The following is a 19,247-nucleotide window of genomic DNA, read 5'->3' as shown; positions in this document are numbered from 1 at the left end:
TGAAACACCCACGGTGTCACTAGGGCATCCACTGCTATTGCTTGAGGGTCTCTCGACCTGGAACAATATCTCTGAAGTTTCTTGTTGAGGCGAGACGCCATCATTTCTATTTGAGGAATTCCCCAAAGACTTGTCACTTCTGCAAAGACCTCTTGATGAAGACCCCACTCTCCTGGATGGAGATCGTGTCTGCTGAGGAAGTCTGCTTCCCAGTTGTCCACTCCTGGAATGAAGATCGCTGACAGAGCGCTTGTATGCCTTTCCACCCAACGGAGCACCTTTGTGGCCTCTGCCATTGCCGCTTTGCTTTTTGTTCCGCCCTGGTGGTTTATGTACGCTACTGCTGTTATGTTGTCCGACTGAATCAAGACAGGCCGATTGCGAAGAAGATGTTCCGCTTGCAGAAGGCCATTGTAAATGGCCCTTAGCTCCAGAACGTTTATGTGTAGACATATTTCCTGGCTTGACCATCTTCCCTGGAAGCTTTCCCCCTGAGTGACTGCTCCCCAGCCTCGGAGACTCGCATCCATGGTCACTAAGATCCAGTCCTAGATCCCTAACCTGCATCCCTCTAGGAGGTGAGAGCTGTGCAGCCACCACAGGAGTGAAATTCTGGTCCTGGAAGACAGGATTATTCTTCGGTGCATGTGCAGATGGGACCCGGACCATTTGTCCAACAGGTCCCACTGAAACACTCTGGCATGAAATCTGCCAAACTGAATGGCCTCGTAGGCCGCCACCATCTTCCCCAGCAACTGAGTGCATTGATGGATCGATACTTTTGCTGGTTTCAGAATTTGTTTGACCAAGTTCTGAATTTCCAGCGCCTTTTCTACTGGAAGAAAACCTCTCTGTAATTCTGTATCCAGAATCATTCCCAAAAACGACAGCCGTCTCATTGGAACCAACTGTGATTTTGGCAAGTTTAGGAGCCAACCATGTTGCTGAAGAATTGTCAGGGAGAGCGTAATGTTCTGCAGTAATTGGTCCTTGGACCTTGCCTTTATCAGGAGATCGTCCAAGTACGGGATAATTGTGACCTCTTGCTTGCGCAGGAGAACCATCATTTCGGCCATTACTTTGGTGAAAATCCTCGGAGCCGTGGACAGACCAAACGGCAACATCTGAAATTGGTAATGACAATTCTGAACTGCAAACCTCAGGTAAGCCTGATGTGGAGGATAAATGGGAACATGTAAGTAGGCATCCTTTATGTCTACCAACCCCATAAAATCCCCCTCCTCCAGACTGGAAATCACTGCCCGGAGAGATTCCATCTTGAATTTGAATTTCCTTAGGTAGAAATTTAGGGATTTGAGGTTCAGGATTGGTCTGACTGAGTTGTCTGGTTTCGGGACCACGAACAGGCTCGAGTAAAAGCCTTCTCCCTGTTGCGACGGGGGAACCCTGACAATGACTTGATTGTGACACAATTTTTGTATTGCGGCGCATACCACCTCCCTGTCCGGAAGAGAAGCTGGTAAGGCCGATTTGAAAAATCGTGAGGTGGAACGTCTTGAAACTCCAGTTTGTACCCCTGGGACACTATTTCTAAAACCCATGGGTCCAGAGCCGACCGATCCCAGAACTGACTGAAGAGTTTCAGACGTGCCCCCACCGGTGCGGACTCCCGCAGAGGAGCCCCAGCGTCATGCGGTGGATTTGGCAGAAGCCGGAGAGGACTTCTGTTCCTGGGAGCCGGCCACGGCCGGTGATCTGTTACCTTTTCCCTTTCCTTTGTTAGCAAGTAAGGAAGATCCTCTGCCTTTTCTGTATTTATTGGGCCGAAAGGACTGCATCTGATAGTGGTGTTTCTTTTGTGGTGCAGGCACATAAGGTAAAAATGATGACTTACCCGCGGTAGCCGTAGATACCAAATCAGCGAGGCCATCACCAAACAATACACCACCTTTATACGGTAGAGACTCCATAGCTTTCTTAGAGTCAGCATCAGCATTCCATTGATGAATCCACAATGCTCTCCTAGCTGAAACTGCCATGGCATTGGCCCTTGATTCCAAGAGGCCAATATCCCTTGCAGCTTCCTTTAGGTAGACTGCAGCATCCCTGATATAACCTAGTGTCAAAAGAACGCTATCCCTATCCAGGGTATCTATTTCAGATGACAAGTTATCTGCCCATTTTTCGATAGTGCTACTCACCCATGCAGATGCAATGGCTTGTCTGAGTAGCGTACCCGTGGTGACATAAATGGATTTCAATGTATTTTCCTGCCTACGATCCGCAGGATTTTTTAGGGCTGCCGTGTCAGGGGACGGAAGAGCCACCTTTTTGGACAGCCGAGATAGAGCTTTGTCCACTATGGGGGGTGACTCCCATTTTTCCCTATCCCCAGAGGGAAACAGATACGCCACTGGAATCCTTTTGGGAATCTGAAACCTTTTGTCAGGATTTTCCCAAACCTTTTCACAAAGCATGTTCAGTTCATGAGAGGGAGGAAACGTTACCTCAGGTTTCTTTACTTTATACATACAGACCCTAGTATCAGGAACAGTAGGGTCCTCAGTGATATGTAATACGTCTTTTATTGTCACAATCATGTACTGAATGCTCTTTGCCAGTTTTGGATCTAATCTGGCATCACTATAGTCGACACTTGAGTCAGTGTCCGTGTCGGTATCCGTGTCAGCCAGCTGGGCAAATTAACGTTTTTTGTGACCCCGAGGGGGTCTGGACTTGAAACAACACATCCTCTATGGATTTCTTCCATGCCTGGTTCTGAGACTCAGATTTATCCAATCTCTTATTAATCAGAGCCACATTAGCATTCAAAGCACTCAACACATTTACCCAATCAGGTGTCGGCGGTGCAGACAGGGTCACTCCCGCAGCCGTTTGTGTCCCTAACATAGTCTTCTCCTGGGACGAGCACTCCGCCTCAGACATGCCGACACACGTGCACCCAACATACGCAGACACACTTTGCCTATAGGGGACAGACCCACAGAAAAGCCTGTCAGAGAGACACAGAGGGAGTTAATGCCAGCCCACACCCCAGCGCCCAATCCCAGTCTGAAAACACCACAGAAAATGTCCCAGACCTGCAGCGCTTTTATAAGTTACATATAATGCAGCAAAATAGCTGTGCCCCCCCCCCCCCCCCCCATTTTGCACCCTGTTACTTGTACAGCAGTGTGAGGAAGGACCAGCGTCTCTGCAGCCTTGTGTAGAGATAATGGCGCCGGGCTGTGTGCTGTGAGGGCTAAGCTCCGCCCTCGTAATGGCACGCTTCAGACCCGCTCCTTTAAAAAAAAAAAATACTTATAAAAAAATATTTATACTGGCGGGGGTCCGGACAGTGCCCTGGCACTTAGTCCGCTCTTGCCAGGTAGTTATTGAGGCTAAATATGCTGCTCAGGGCGGGAAGGAGGTGGGGGCGAGCGCAACGAAGCCCCTTGCGGTCTTGGGTGTCGTGGACACCCATGAGTGGGAATAGTTCCTGTTAGCCGGGATTTTGAGCGGGCGGAATGTAGTGGTCGGTATTGGGACTGGTGGTCTCCAGTCCGCCAGTCACATAACTACATCCTGTTGAATGAAGTACTATCACATTCTGTTAAATATGACGTAATGTTCATCTATTGCCATTGCATTGTGATTCCGTTATTTAGGTTGAAGAAGAATCCATGGGCCTTAGATTAGACTCCCCTTATTACCATATTCCCAGTGAAAGTCGTTACGGCCCTCCTCATATTCCGCATTGATCTCCTATCACTGTCTATAGTCTCTGCCTTTCTTTCTTGATAAGGAATTATCCCCAGCAAAACCTGTATAGTCACATTTGTATATTGGATGTAGTGCCATATGGGACTAAGTTATATGATTTACTGCCTGTATTTACATATTACACAGGTCACCCACTTGTAACAGCATAACAGTGGCGGAGCAGACCCGCTTTATGTGACAGAATTTATATAGATGTGGCCAGAGAGATCCACTTTTCCCAACCCTGTGATGTTATGCGGGATAGCAGGACTACGCAGTATAGGAATAAAAGGTAAATCTTATATATATACTGATCACACGTTAAGATGGACCACCACATGTCTCTGCCGTACAGTGCTGGACACTAAGTAGTATATTTATTAACACTTATAAGCGTACACATATTGCGCAGTGCTTTGCAGAGAATATTTCACTCATTCAATGGAGACCGCTGACCGTGTATGCAGTGCCGTAACCAGACATTTTAGCGCTGTGTGCAAGAAACAGCATCGGCGCCCCCCCCTCCCACCATATACAAATAAAGGCTAGTGCGCGCCGCAGGCGCGTCCCAAAAATATAGGGGCGTGGTTTCATATGGAAAGGGCATGGCCACAGAGCTCCCTTTTACAAATTACGGCAGGCATAGCTCCATTTTATACATTACGGCAGACAGAGCTCACTTTTACACATTATGGCAGGCAGAGTCCCTTTTTTTTACACATTAGGCAGGCAGAGTCCCCTATTTTACACATTAGGCAGGCAGAGTCCCCATTTTTTTTTAACATTATGGTAGGTAATCATCCTATTTACACATTAAGGCATGCAGTCCCCATTTTTTTTGTAAAATATTATGGCAGGCAGTCCCCCTATTTACACATTATGGCAAGCAAAGTCCCTTTTTTACACATTAGGCAGGCAGAGTCACCTATGTTACACATTATGGCAGGCAGTCCCCATAAAAAAAAAAAAAATACATTATGGTAGGCAGTCCCCCTATTTACACATTATGGCAGGCAGTCCCCATTTTGTTTTGTAAAACATTATGCAGGCAGTACCCCCATTTACACTTTATGACAGGAAGCCAGTCCCCATTTTTTTGTATAACATTATGCAGGCAGTCCCCCCATTTACACATTATGGCAGGCAGTTCCCTTCTTTTTTCTTTTTTTTTTGTACACATTATGGCAGGATGTCCCCTTTCTATGGGAGAGAGAGAGTGAGAGAGAGCAAGGGCGAGAGAGAGAGCAAGAGCGAGAGAGAGAGAGATACTCACCTGTGACCTGCGATCTGGCAACCATCTGCTGTGTTTCAAGACAGAGACCCGGGAGCTGGCTGCAGCGCTCCCGCGTCCCCTGCAGAGGCGGCGGGAGACAGGCGCCGGCGGGGCTCTGGTACCTCACATCGCGGCAGTGATGCGCTCTTAGTCCTTCAGAGGTGTCGGCTCCAGCGGCGGCGGCAGTGCTGGGGGTAATGCACTGCAGAGCTTAGAGTCCTTCCAGAGGCGGCGGCGGCAGCTCCAGCGGGCGGCGGAAGACAGGTGGCAGTGCTGGGGGGAATGCACTGCAGAGCTCAGTGTCCTTCAGAGGCGGCGGCGGCTCCAGCGGGCAGCGGAAGACAGGTGGCAGTGCTGGGGGGAATGCACTGCAGAGCTCAGTGTCCTTCAGAGGCGGCAGCTCCAGTGGGCGGTGAGAGACAAGCGGCAGTGCTGGACTCTGTAGTTGTGAGTATACTATACTGACAGTGGCTGTGGCCGTGCGGGTGGGGGGGGTGCTGCCGATGGTGCGCCTTCAGTGCATGTGCGCTGTGGGCAAGGCACCATTGGCACACACCTAGTTACGGCCCTGCGTGTATGCATGGCGGAGACGGTTCCGGAGGAACCCACTGCCAGTTACATATGAGATCTGCAGCCAATAGGCCACAATGGGCTAACTCCATCTTCAGATGGCGTTAGCTGTGGGGGCCAGTCTCTGGAATGCATCGCAGTCCCAAGCTTGGTAAATATGGCAGCATGTCATCCCCCATAGAAACCTATGGGGGCTGCAGCTGCTGTCGGTAATGGAGCGGTACTGTAGCAGATACCAGAAATATTTCCAGCAGTCCCTCCTTCATACAAGGGGGTGATACTAAATATTAATATAAGCCGCAACTATTTCATGACACATGGGCCCCTAAATAACCAAACTGATATATTCACTTTCACTTACAATAAGATTCCAAAATCAGAACCTTAAGGGACGGACAAGCTTGTCTTGGAAACCTCAATGTTGTACAGCTGTAACGTGACTCAGCGGCCTCCTCGCTGTGCTGCTGGGATATGTAAGCAGCTGACATTCAGCTGATGACTAGCCCTGATAGCATAACAAGGATGCTGAGTACAAACATATACAGATTGGTACATGACTGCACTGTGCAGAACTAAATCAGGCTCAATATGTTTGGGGGCCTGTTTTATGGTATCCATTCAGATGGTCGACAATGCTAAGGTCAATACTCATTAGGTCAACCACTATTGGTCGACATTGACATGGTCAACATGGACAAATGGTCAACACATGAAAATGGTCGGCACATGAAAATGGTCAACACATGAAAAGGTCGACATGAATTTTTTTAAAAAAAAATTAGATTTTTTTACTTTTTCATACTTTACCAGCCACGTGGACTGCGATTGGAAACGGTAACCTGCATGGCGAGCGAAGCCTGCATGGTCATGTTACGGAAAATATGACCCCAAAAATAGTTCATAAATCCATGTAGACCTTTTCATGTGTCGACCATTTTCATGTGTTGACCATTTGTCCATGTCGGCCATGTCAATGACGACCAATAGTGGTCGACCTAATGAGTGTCGACCTTAACATTGTCGACCATTCATACCGGAACCCTGTTTTATCATGTAAAGCAAATGCCATCCTCACATAAATTCATACAAGTCTTTAAAACATAAAATGATCATACAGTATTAGCATTTGAACTGGGCAGTGCAAATTGCAGTGTACTCCACTGGACTCCTAATGCTAATGGGGTCGTCCATCTTTATATGCCCTCAGTTAATTGGCTGGTGTATGCCCCCTGCAGCTCTTACTAAAAGCATCATTTATTCTTTTCACCATACTGTCTGTGCTTTACAGCCTTGTATTTCTATCATCGGACAGGGTTGTTTTATTTGCTTTGCCCTGGGATGTATCCTCTGCCCTGAATACTGGGGGTCCTTCCGAGTTGTTCGCTCGTTGCCGATTTTCGCTGTGCTGCGATTTGTTGCTTAATGCGCATGCGCATGGTACGCAACGCGCATGCGCTTAGTTATTTAACTAAAACTTAGCAGTTTTGTTGTTGTTCGCGCAGCGCTTTTCAGTCACACTGCTAATCAGTGAGTGATTGACAGGAAAGGGGCGTTTCTGGGTGGTAACTGTACGTTTTCCGGGAGTGTGCTAAAAAACGCAGGCGTGTCAGGGAAAAACGCGGGAGTGGCTGGAGAAACCGGGGAGTGGCTGGAGAAACGGGGGAGTGGCTGGCCGAACGCAGGGCATGTTCGTTCGCTATTCTGCTAAGCTAAGATACACTCATAGAGGGCGGCGGCCTAGCGTTTGCAATGCTGCTAAAAGCAGCTAGTGAGCGAACAACTTGGAATGACCACCCCTGTTGTATCCAGAAAGCAGTTTTGTGGCAATGTCCCACTTAATTCAGCAATCCAGAGTGTATTCGCAATATTTTCTTTTCTCAGCAAATTGAAATTTTAACGGCATAGTTTCCGGATTGTTCGGCTCAGAGAGAACCGTGGTCGCCGTTTCCCTGGGCAATGAAAATAAACAACTCCGTCTGTAGTAAAGGTAGCAGAGGGCAGGTTCTATTTTTTTTTAAATTGAATTCTGCTGCAAAGCCCATTTCCAAATTTAGCAATCCTTGTATGCTGCAGAACACTGTGCTGCATACAGTCATTATACAGTACATGGGTAGATCAAACGCACTTCACCTATTTTTAATAATTTCCATAGTAACATATTTTAGGCTGGAGTATAAAACACCCACCACCCCTTGCCCTTCTTCCACATGTCAGCTGGCTGCTCACAGTACCATTGCAGAGACGGCTCTGTTGCTATGACTGATCGCCATAGCAACAAGCATCACCTAATTCGCTGCACAAAAAAAAATCACTTGCTCACAAATGCTCTTCTGCTAGCAGATCGCAGCAGCCATTTCTCATACCCAGAAGACAAAAGAGAATCAGGGAACAAGGTACTCTGCATGCTGACAATTATTGCATGAAGCACATCTACTTATATGTCACATAACATGGTGCTTTACCTGCCTACGTTATTAGATTTTAATGCAACATGCGTCTGAAAGAAATATATGTTGGAAAGTGCTTGATGCACCCGTGGGTGATTAAAGTGTCAGTTTCAATCATGAAATCTGAGCTGCCATTACAGGGTAGAGCGGATCCTCGGATGCTGGAATTAGCAGCACTGGGCTTTGCAGGTTACAGAATTAACGATGTTACGCGATCTGAATTGTGCATGCGTTATTTTGAGCCTACATTGGAAATATTTACATTGTCAGTTTGATTGAGGTTGCAGGAGGGGGGCAGGATTTCAGGCCCTGTCGGACGTGAGCGGGTTAATGGGTGAATTTCTGCATTGTCTGGCTGGAAACAGGATTGATGCAACAGAAAAGCCAACTCCAGGAATTTACTGCAATGGGTACGGGAGACTTGGCGCGCTGTGCTTTTCTCAGTCATACCACATGTGGGTAACATTCCACACAAGCAATGAGGAGGTTTGCTAGATGCTATGTGCCTGCTGAGTGAGGAGTCTGTGTTTGGCTAGCAGAGCAGCGAAATGTTCCGTCATTAAGCCATAGAGTTGTTTCTAATTAAATTGACAAAAATGCAATATATATTAGGTATATTTATTTATTGTTTATTTATTAACAGTTTCTTATATAGCGCAGCAAATTCCGTTGCGCTTACATTTAGATATATTTCCATGTGGGTAGTTATATATGATTATTAAAGCTTATTTATGCGGTATTGCGGCTTTTGACTCCGAGTGTCCCATTTTTTTTCTTTAAATATAAATTGTAAATGCCATGACATTTAAATATACATTTTTCCCACTGTTCTACCTTACACTACGTATTATACATATGTGCACTGTCAGTTAAACAGTTTGGGTTTGCAGATATGATGATGCTATTTCATTGCTTCAGCTGCTATCATTGCAGAAAGTGGAGCTGGATGAGGCCACAGCCTTTATAAGGAGCATTATCAACCTCTTTATTTGCATATTTATATTAATCATCCCTGTCCTAGTGCTACATTAGTGGTGGACTTTTCCAGAAGATCTGTCAGCTCTGTCAGGGGGACATGTACTAAGCAGTGATACAAGTGGAGAAGTGAGCCAGTGGAGAAGTTGCCCATGGCAACCAATCAGCATTGACGTAACATTTATAATTTGCATACTATAAAAGTATACAGAGCAGCTTATTGGTTGCCATGGGCAACTTCTGCACTGGCTCACGTCTCTACTTTTAGCATACCCCTTTCACACTGACAAATATTTCCCGGGTTATTGCACATGAACGCGCATCAATCCGGGAATTTGCTCAGTGTGAAAGGGTCCTGAAAGAATATCCCGGGTCCAGCGTCCCAGTATTTCATCCCTGGTCGTGACCTGGGTGGAAGCTGGAATCGACCTCGGATGCGTGCAGTGTGAACGGGTAAGCCGGGTCAAGGCGACTCGGCACACGTTCTCTCAGGGGCGTAGCCAGAACTTTGTGGGCCCCATAGCTACATTTTGAAGGGGCCCCCATCCTAATGCTTCTAGAGAGACATTTCTCTGCAGCAGTTGTTCATTTTATGCCCTATAATAGTGTCTAGTTCATTTTCTGAACCATAGTAGAGACTTATTTAATGTTATGCCCCATAGCAGTGCCCTAGTTTCTTTTATGAATCGCAGGAGTGCTTAAGTTCACCCTATGTCAAATTTCAGAGCTGCCAGTACACATTATGCCGCACAGTACCCCCAATACACATTATGATATATAGTGCTCCCTGTTCATATTGTGCCTCATTACAGTGCCCCAGTTCATATTATATAACATTAAAATGTCCTACAGTTCATTTTATACCACACTACAATGAGCAGTCCAGGGGCATACCTAGATATATTGCAGGCCCCAAGGAAAAAGTCTGAAAGAACCCCTACGTACCACCCAATGGCGAAAAAATGTATATAACACATGTAACTGTGACAGGGAAGGTGGTCCCCATAGCAGCTGCAGTCCCTGCACCTATGGTAGCTACGCCCTTGCGTTCTCTGCATAGGAGGAGGCGGTGCTTGGAGATGATCATCTCCAAGCGCAGCTTCCGGTAGCGTCAGTGGTGACGTCACCAACCCAGCAGTATGCCGGGTCGGGCCGCAAGTCTGAAAGGGGTCTCAAGCTGGGTCGCACCTGGGAAGATACCTGTGTACACATTCCCGGGTGCGACCCGGCTATATGAGTCTGAAAGGGGTATTAGTTGTCCCTACATTGGCTACCTGTATAACATACTGTATTTTCTACTATCATACAAAGCCAGTAAACAACATAGGCGTGCGCATGGGAGGTGCCTGGTGCGCACAGGAACCCCCCAATGTTTGGCACCCGCCAGTTTCAGCCTGGACTCGGAGCATCAGCAGGAAGCTAGAAACACAGCACCGGATGCAAGCCAATCAAGACTCCCTGACCGGCAGCCAATCAGGAGCAGCACAGCAGCTGCTCCTGATTGGCTGCCGGCCTGCGAGCTCCGTTGTGGGCACAAGATCTTAAATGCTGCCTGCACTGTTTATCTATCTGCGCTGTCCATCTCAGGCTGCTGCTCCCCCCCGGTATCAGGATCACTCTCTGTACCCTGTTCTCAGGCTCCAGCTCTCCCCTGGTCTCAGTAATCAGGCTCCTGAGGCTGCCCAGGATGCGGTGATGGTGTTGCTATTACAACCTGCAGGTGACGAAAAAGTTTTTACCGGAACTGAAGCATCCTTTCCATGCCACCATGTTGAGTGTCCAGCCTTATTTACCTCAGAGGTGTGTTATGTGCAGCGAAACCATACCTAGGTTGACGTCATGTCGGGACTGCTTTATACTGTGTATCTAAATGCTGGTGATTATATTACCTACCCAGAGGTAAGTCAGTGTGAGGTGGATGCAGGAGGGCATGTACCCGCTTGTAGTTCAGTCAGTGTAAGGTATGTGCAGGATGGTATGTACCCATCTGAAGGCCAATAATTGTGACGTGGGTGCAGTAGGGTATGTACCCACCTGGAGGTCAGTCAGTGTGAGATGGGTGCAGTAGGATATGTACTCACCCGGAGGCGGAGGTCAGTGTGAGGTGGGTGCAGGAGGGTATGTGCCTACCCAGAGGTCAGTGTGAGGTGGATGTAGTAGGGTATGTACCCACCTAGAGGTCTTTCAGTGTGAGGTGGGTGCAGAAGGGTATGTTAAATATATAACATACAATAGTAATAACATGAGCAGCTACGCTTGTATCACTGTGTAGCTTACAATCAATATTTTGAGACAATTTCGTTAGAGACCAGCTGTATATTTTTGACAATTTTTTTGTTAAAACTTCAACTAAAGCCGCACAAATTAAATCCCCACCCCTGTTGTTGCTCCGTCCATATTATTCACATGACTGCCCATGCACTCCACGGGGAAGGGGGCCTACCTATTTTAACAGTCCCGGGCACCATAATGTCTGATGGCAGCCCTGGCCATGCCCAATAGACGGTGCTAGACACGCCCCTCTGTCAGTGCACACCCTAATAAATTGTGCTGCGCACGCCTATGTTAACCAAACTGCACTCACATACAGTACATCTCTTCACTGGCCACAAAACAGCTTCCAACTGGAGCCCTTAGTAGTCTATTCATGAAACAGTGAAAAGAGTAGAACAAAGGACCAGTGAAGTTGCCCATGGCAACCAATCAGCTTTGCAGAAAGTCTTTATCAAGTACATTCTATAAAATGTAAGGAAGATGCTGATTGGTTGCCATGGGCAACTTCTCCACTGGTCTGTTTCTCCACTCTTTTCACTGCTTCATGAATAGACCCCTAGGTATGGCCTAAGGTACACGTTTCTCATTCCCACTCATTACCTTCTCTCATTCTCGGGTACAGGACTTTTGTTGGGCGGCTCCCAATCTGTGGAGTGCCTTCTCCCTGTACAAAAATAAGACATTCCCCTATCTCCAGTGTTCACTCACTTTTCCCTGAAAGTAGTCCAGGTTAGGAAAGTTTTGCAGTGAAAATAATGGAGAAGCGAGCCTATGGATAAGTTGCCCATGGCAACCAATCAGCTGCTCCGTACAATTGTATAGTTAGTATGCAAATTATAAATGTTACTTCAATGCTGATTCGTTACCATGGGCAACTTCTCCACTGGCTCACTTCTCCACACTTTTTACTGCTTCATTAATAAAACCCTATGGCTTAGTAAATAGACCCCCTGGTAACAAAGCCCCAGTAAGCACTTATTCTCACAGCAATCTGGCTTGACCAATATGCAATATCTGGGCCTGATGGTTTGTGTACATCTCCGATGTACGTAGCACAGTGCACACGCAGGGCAATCATTGCGCATGTGTAGATCAGGCCCTGCGTTGTTGCATGCAGTGCCCCCTAAGGCCGTTTGGTGGTGGGAAAGGAGTAGCCACAGCCTCTTGGACGCAGCTACACTGGCCCCAGCAGCGTAAAAACACTGACTAACCTGAGTAACCTGAGGGTTTGGACCTTTGGACGCAGCAGCGAATCATAGAAGCCGGCGAGAGGCATCTATTTACACAAGATGCCTCCTGAGGCATTATTGTATTTTCAGATATACGAGCAGCCGTATCCAAAAATGCAGCTACTGTACAAAGTCAGGCCCATCTGTCACCTATTCTCATGCACTTAATTTCCTACAAAGTGAGAAATACATTAGGGATAAACCCCTGGTGTCCCCCAGCACACGAGCTGTACCTGTACCAAGACATGAAAGACTATATATATATATATATATATATATATATACATACATACATACATATAATAGAAATCCAGAGTTCTTAGTTACATACAGTTTGCAAACGTATGATAAGCCACCAGGCCCCGACAAGGCTCCTCTGATGCTGGTGGTTCCTAACTCTAGGTCTGGGCCCGGGGTATAGAACCCCACAAACCGGCAAAGGCCAGCTAACCCCAGGGCAGCACAATGCGAGAAGGTAAAGTGTTAGTAAGTGTTAATAAAGAAAAACAAAATCTATATACAAAAATTAATATACTAGTGAAAGTGTAGTTGAAAGACCAGAAGGATTAATAAATGTGTTAAGAGGGTGCTAAATAAGATCTTGCAGTGTGCTACCCCAAAGCAGCCCAGCCCCACCAATCCAGGGGGAACCGCACCCCAGACCCGCCCCAGGTACTACTACTAATAATAATAATAATAACAACCCTTCCGGGTAATATAACATAATGCCACATGATAATGGCATCTGAGCAAATGTATCCGAAATGAGAGCTAACTCACCTGAAGATACCCCCGGGATCTCCAAATGGCACTACAGAGACCAGCATACCCTCCAAACACTGGTCCCATTCATCTTCCCACTTCCTACAGAGTGTACGTTACCTCTTTATCTGTCTGTTATTACTTAGGGCCTGATTCAGAGCTATACGCAATGCAGATTATGACTGAACTGAGCAATTTTTCACTACTGCGCATGTGTGAAGGGTTTCACAGACGGGGAAACCTTTCAGAGTCTCTTGTTTCCTGTGCGGGGGCCCTCTAACGCCTTATTCTTCTACTGACGCTTGACTCCCCCAGAAGAACCTCTCATTACTGCACCCTGGGTCACTACTCTTCTCAATTGATGACATTTAAAAGTTGGTCACCCAAGGTCAGATCAGACAGTGCGCCCTAGTGTAGTATATCTGAGTCTGAGCTACAACCAACCTGGCCTCCACAGTGCCCAACCAAACCATAGAGTCCTTCTGGGGCTCATATAGTGTGGCCCGACGTTTGACTCCAGTAATCATTAAGTAGTTAACTCATTTGTGCAATGTAGTTAGTAACCAGGACATTGGGGCCGATTTATAATTCAATATTTGCAAATATTAAGTATCAGCAGAAATCTCCATATCTGCTGTGGTCCCTCCGGTTACAACAGGTTTCTATGGGTGTCAGCTTTACCAAGCCCCTTCAGCTAACGCCATCTGGGCCTATGGGCTACATTCTGCAGAAATTGCCTGGAGAGGGTTACTCTGGAACCCTCCCCAGCAGTGGCAGCCACACATGCATGTACAGCAGACCGCATACAGTATGTGCAGTAGCGATGCGGAGGCACAAAACACAAGTGAAGGGACCACTACTGCGATCACTTCTAACATTAGCAGAGACGGGCACCTTTTGGAGTCCCTACATGTGGTTTTTGATACATAGCGGCAAATAAGCAGATAACTGATACATATTCCCCTCAGAACTCAGCCGCAATCGATTTCAGAATCCACCATTCGGTCACCAGTGGAAGAAATCCCATGTAATAAAACAGGAGCATAATGGGAACCAGTTTAAGGCATAGGGGGTGATTCCGAGTTGTTCGCTCGCTAGCTGCTTTTAGCAGCATTGCACACGCTAAGCCGCCGCCCTCTGGGAGTGTATCTTAGCTTAGCAGAATTGCGAACGAAAGATTAGCAGAATTGCGAATAGAAATTTCTTAGCAGTTTCTGAGTAGCTCGAGACCTACTCACAAATAGCGATCAGTTCAGTCAGTTTCGTTCCTGGTTTGACGTCACACACACGCCCAGCGTTCGGCCAGCCACTCCCCCATTTCTCCAGACACTCCCGCGTTTTTCCCTGACACGCCTGCGTTTTTCCGCACACTCCCAGAAAACGTTCAGTTTCCGCTCAGAAACACCCACCTGTCAATCACACTACGATCAGCAGAACGATGAAAAAACTTTGTTACGCCGTGAGTAAAATACCAAACTTTTATGCTAATTTACTTGGCGCAGTCGCACTGCGTACATTGCGCATGCGCAGTTTGCGACTAATCGCTCCGTAGCGAAAAAAAATAACGAGCGAACAACTCGGAATGACCCCCATAGAGCTTACACTTATTAAGTAATCGGAGAGAACTGCGTGTATTTAGGTCAAAGAAGGAAGAATTTACTGATCAGCTACTGAGGAATAGAAACCCACAATTCACATCTGTGCTATAGGATCACAGTGGCTGGCACTTATATACAGTCCACGTGCATGCTGATAGAATTACCCTGGAATGTGGGTGCTAGCTGCGCAAACTGTCTTTTATAGTGGAAGGACACAGAGGATTGGCGCTAATCATTAACGCGCGCTGCCAATGTTTAACCTATTAATCCGTGGGGCAATATAAAAATCAATATTTCTAAAATATTAAGATATAGGTTTATTGTAAGTTAATACTTATGTCTGTACAGAATAATTGATTTTAGTTCAGTCTGTTTAATAACATGCAGCAGTGGACTGTAAAGCCATCTCTAGAAGACCAGTTGCAGTACAGTAAAACATCAATCATGCCTGACATGAATTAATAGACATTGGAGCAATTTCTCCGGATCTCACATGCACATTCCCCTTATATCTCTTCAATGCCCGATACATTTCTAATGCAAATAAAGTTGGGGCTGAACTGACCTTCACAGGCTGGGATATAAATGAGTTGGTTTTAGGAGACCAGCGTTTGGGATCCCGAAGGTCATGGTACAGAATCTGGGATCCCGATCTCCAGAATGCCGGCAGGGGTGGCGAGCACTATAAATCCCTTGGTGGCTCACTGAGCTCTCCACGCAGTGGGCTCAGTGGCTCGTCACAGGTTCTATTCCCGTCCTATGGGTGTCATGGACACCCACGAGTGGGAGTAGCCCGTTAGTAAGCATGCCGACTGTCGGGCAGTCCAGCGCTAGGGATTCCGGCGGCGATATAGTGATGTTCACTTAACTACATTTCATTTAAATATTGTTATGTTCTCAGCAGGGCCGGGGCAAGGGTGTTCAGCGCCCTCCTGCAAACTATTAAATTGCACCCTCCCTCCCTTAACTCATAAAGGAACAGCATGCACCACAAGAGGGGTGTGGTCTCAGAAGGAAGGGGTGTGGACACGCAATATCACCTCACACTAGTATCTCCAATTCAAATTATGCCACACTGTAGCACATTCTTATTCACATTACACTGCACGTAGTCCTCATGATTCATATTACTCAATATGATAGTGCCCCTTATATACTTACGTCCAGCATCGCCTGGGTTTATTTATTTATTTTTTACGCTATTATTCCCAGCACTGTCTGAGGCAATTTCTTCTCACTGTTTCCCCCTATTTGGCAATCCCTTTCCCCAACTATTTTCTATCCCCTCTTTTCTGTTCTTACTCCCACTACTTTGAGAGTCACAGGGAGGGTGAGGGCAGCATAGGCAAACACAGGGGAGGGGGGGGGGGGGGGGGGGTTTCTGGTTGCCCGGAAACCACCTCTTATTGGCCAGTGGCTCAAATGATAACAACAATAGCATATAATACAATTACTACAGCTGCTGTCACATAAATGCAGTTTAAGGGATGGAGTAGCGCTGCTGCACATGCCCAGTGGTAGCAGCTTCTTCTACCAAGTTTGCTGTGTGTGTGGAGCTGAGTGCTCATATCAGTGCACTGGGCCAGAGAGCAGCTGTCAGGAAGAAGAGAGAGGCACTTTACCATGAGTCTATACTATAGACCATCTTTAGTGGTAATTATTAATACTGTATTCTATACACTATCTAATGTTTAAAAAGACTAAAGTGCACATACAGTATATGTTCCAGGGTTGGTAATAGTTTCTTCTACCGCTCCCTCAGGCTCCCACACTTGCTCCAATGTTCTGCAGAGTGGGAGATTGTGGATTGCATTTGGAAACCCCCCTCTAGAAATCCTGCGTTTGCCACTGGAGGGCAGGGGCACCAAGGGTGGAGTTACAGGGAGAGTGAGAGCAGGGATGCTGACGGGGGATTTAGAGGGAGGGTGAGGGCATGGATGCTGAGGGGGGAGTTACAGGGAGGGTGAGGGTACACTGAGGGGGGAGCTACATAGCGGGTGGGTGAGGGCAGGGACGCTGACGGGGGATTTAGAGGGAGGGTGAGGGCATGGACACTGATGGGGGATTCAGAGGGAGGGTGAGGGCATGGACACTGATGAGGGATTCAGAGGGAGGGTGAGGGCATGGACGCTGAGGGGGGAGTTACAGTGAGGCAGAGGCGGAACTACCGCCGGTGCAACCAGTGCGTTGCACTGGGGCCCGCCTCTGTCCAGGGGCCCAAAGCATGTAATGAGTCAAACTGACTCATTACATGCCGCTGTGTGCTGCGGGCAACCGCTGCCCGCAGCACACAGCTGCCCTGAGAGGAGATGAGAGGAGCAGCGGTACGGGGGAGAAGGAGGAGGAGGGAGGTAGAGGAGGGAGCCGCAGCAGCGCTTTACTACTGGTTGAGGCGCTGCTGCTGCTGGCCCTCTGCTTCACTATAGGCTGTCTTCCGAGAACAGCCTATAGTGAAGCAGAGGGCCAGCAGCAGCAGCGCCTCCACCAATAACACAGCGCTGCTGCAGCTCCCTCCTCCACCTCCCTCCTCCTCCTTCTCTCCTGCCCGGGAATCGTGAGCCAGCGGAGAGGGTAAGAATAATTCTTCTTTCTTTCTTTCTTTCTTTCTTTCTTTCTTTCTTTCTTTCTTTCTTTCTTTCTTTCTTTCTTTCTTTTCTTATCCTTCTTTCTTTTTACAAAAAGGGGGACTGTCTGCCACAATGTGTAAAAAGGGGGAATCTGCCTGCCACAATGTGTAAAAAGGGGGAATCTGCTTGCCGCAATGTGTAAAAAGGGGGAATCTGCCTACCGCAATGTGTAAAAAGGGGGAATCTGCCTGCCGCAATGTGTAAAAATGGGGAATCTGCTTGCCGCAATGTGTAAAAAGGGGGAATCTGCCTGCCGCAATGTGTAAAAAGGGGGAATCTGCTTGCCGCAATGTGTAAAAAGGGGGAATCTGATTGCCGCAATGTGTAAAAAGGGGGAATCTGCTTGCCGCAATGTGTAAAAAGGGGGAATCTGCTTGCCGCAATGTGTAAAAAGGGGGAATCTGCCTGCCGCAATGTGTAAAAAGGGGGATGCTGTCTGCTGCAATGTGTAAAAAGGGAGAATCTGCTTGCCGCAATGTGTAAAAAGGGGGAATCTGCCTGCCGCAATGTGTAAAAAGGGGAATGCTGTCTGCCGTAATGTGTAACAAGGGCACGCTGTCTGCCGTAATGTGTAACAAGGGCACGCTGTCTGCCGTTATGTGTAAAAAGTGCATGCTGTCTGCCGCTATGTGTAAAAAGGGCACGCTGTCTGCCGTTATGTGTAAAAAGGGGGACGCTGTCTGCCGTAATGTGTAAAAAGGGGACGCTGTCTGCTGTAATGTGTAAAAAGAGGAATCTGTCCGCCGTAAGGTGTAAAAGCGTCTCTACCTGGTGTAGTGGTTCTACTGTGTGGCGTAATTTGAATAATGGAGACTACTGTGCATCGTTTTATGAATTGGTATTATTTTGTGGCCACACCCCTTCCCCACGAAGCCACGCCACTATGTATTTTTGCGCGCGCCTACGCCGCGCACTGCCCCTGTTTTGCATACAGGGGTGGGGCTCCGATGCCGTTTCTTGCACACAGTGCTAAAATGTCTAGTTACGGCACTGTTGCTAGGTATCCATTTCTCTGGCCCTGAGCAGGTCCCCCTCACCAGATCCTCTCCAGGGGTGAGGGGGTGGACTTGGATGGGATGGGGGGCCCAAAGCATTTTGTCGCACCTGGGCCCACTGCTCGCTAGTTCCGCCACTGCAGGGAGGGTGAGGGTACACTGAGGGGGGAGCTACATAGCGGTGGGTGAGGGCAGGGACGCTGACGGGGGATTTAGAGGGAGGGTGAGGGCATGGACACTGAGGGTGGAGTTACAGGGAGGGCGAGGACAGGGATGCTGATGGGAGAGATATAGGGAGGGTGAAGGCAAGGGCACTTAGAGGGGAGTTACAGGGAGGATGAGGGTATGGATGCTGAGGGGGGAGTTACAGGGAGGGTGAGGGCACACTGAGGGGGGAGCTACATGGAGGGTGACGGGAGCGGCACTGTAGGGGGAGTTACAGAGAGGGTGAGAGTAAGGGCGCTGAGGGGAGATTTACAGGGAGAGTGAGGGCTTGGATGCTGAAGGAAGAGTTACAGGGAGGGTGAGGGACACTGAGGGGGGAGTTACAGGGAGGGTGAGGGCATGGACGTTGAGGGGGGGGGAGTTACAGAGAGGGTGAGGGTAGGGGCATTGAGGGTGGAGTTACAGGGAGGGTGAGGGTAGGGGCATTGAGTGGGGAGTTACAGGGAGGGTGATGGCATTGATGCTGAGGGGGAGTTAGAGAGATGGTGAGGGCACCGGAGGGGGGAGCTACAGGGAGGGTGAGGGTAGGGGCATTGAGGGGGGAGTTAA

The 19,247-nt window shown here is 47.9% G+C and overlaps 1 protein-coding gene across 2 annotated transcripts in view; it reads left to right on the top strand.

Moving 5' to 3' along the window:
* LOC134928790 (NELL2-interacting cell ontogeny regulator 1-like) overlaps positions 1–19,247 on the top strand; it is a 150,488-nt gene that overhangs the window by 113,913 nt on the left and 17,328 nt on the right. The window contains exon 1 of one of the 2 annotated variants that reach the window (XM_063924787.1): positions 7,859–7,959. The exons of the other annotated variant lie outside the window; for it this stretch is intronic. The gene's annotated coding sequence lies outside the window, so the exon portion shown is untranslated. Of the gene's footprint in view, positions 1–7,858; positions 7,960–19,247 lie in introns of those variants that run through there. 2 annotated transcript variants of the gene reach the window in all.

This window comes from Pseudophryne corroboree, chromosome 1 (assembly GCF_028390025.1).
Source record: "Pseudophryne corroboree isolate aPseCor3 chromosome 1, aPseCor3.hap2, whole genome shotgun sequence".
Taxonomy (NCBI): domain Eukaryota; kingdom Metazoa; phylum Chordata; class Amphibia; order Anura; family Myobatrachidae; genus Pseudophryne; species Pseudophryne corroboree.
Note: the sequence above shows the minus strand (reverse complement) of the source record. Positions and strands in the feature narration are given on the sequence as shown.